We start from the raw sequence: 1043 nt of genomic DNA on the forward strand, positions 1-1043 counted from the left end.
TGGGGGGACGGGGGGGCCCGGGGCCCCGGGCTCCCTGCCTCTCAGCCGCGAGGAGATTTCCCTTTGCCCACTGCTCCGGATGTTGCGGTTTCATGATCACCCGCGCCAATCTAACCACTGGCTGCTATAGTCGTGCTCTCCCTGGTCCCACCCTCTTACTCATGCTGGCTCTGAAAAGCTGTTCCAGCATGCCAAGCTGGCAGAAAACCCCTTCAACAATTAAAAAAAAGAAAAGATTTCTCCCCAGTCAGAGCACCGAAACAGCTCAGCCAAATGCCCAGTGAGCAACACCACACCTGACTTGAGAGGTGAGTCCAGTGCCAAAGTTAGCCCTGCTACGAGCAGTGGAATGAAGTAGATATCTAGAAGTCTCTTTCCACCTAAATTTTAAGAGCAGAGCAGAGCTGCCTCGGCTTGGTGATCCTGTGGGGTATCTCCAATTTGGTGTGGGGGGTAATCACCTGGCCTGGCTTAGCAATTTTGTGGAGTACCTCTGTGCTGTCTTCTCCAGGAACAGCCTCATGCCTTCTCCTGCGCCATTGCCAAGGCTCAAGGGACTGCCTGCTGCTTTGAGCGCAGTAACTCACGCAGTACAGCAACGCGCCTGGTAGCACCAGCACACGGGAGACAGTGGGAAACCGCCAGCCAAAACTTAGGTGGGTTGAATCTGTGAAATTGAATTCTTAATGAGCGAGAATGAGGGCTAGTTGCAACCCCCTCTGGGGTCAAGTTGTGAATGGTTACAAATAAAAAAAAAATAATTAAGTGTTTGGGTGTGGTTACATTGAGCCACTGGCATGCAGCTGTGGAAAGAGGGTTACCCCGCTCCCCTGCGCGCCTGGCCTTGATCTCTACAGCAGTGAGGTGACGGGGATAGTCCAGTTTGCCAACCTGGCAGAAAACCGGCCTGCCGAAAAGTCCTTTCTGTTGGGTTAGCGTGACAAACAGGTTCAGCGTTGGGCCAGGGAAGCTTGAGAGCCAGCGCATGGTAAGGGGCGGGCAGGGACAGCCACAGGCGATGGCAAAGAGCCTTCAGGTTTCCT

The sequence above is a fragment of the Charadrius vociferus genome, unplaced genomic scaffold (genome assembly GCF_000708025.1).
Source record: "Charadrius vociferus isolate BGI_N301 unplaced genomic scaffold, ASM70802v2 scaffold301, whole genome shotgun sequence".
NCBI lineage: Eukaryota > Metazoa > Chordata > Aves > Charadriiformes > Charadriidae > Charadrius > Charadrius vociferus.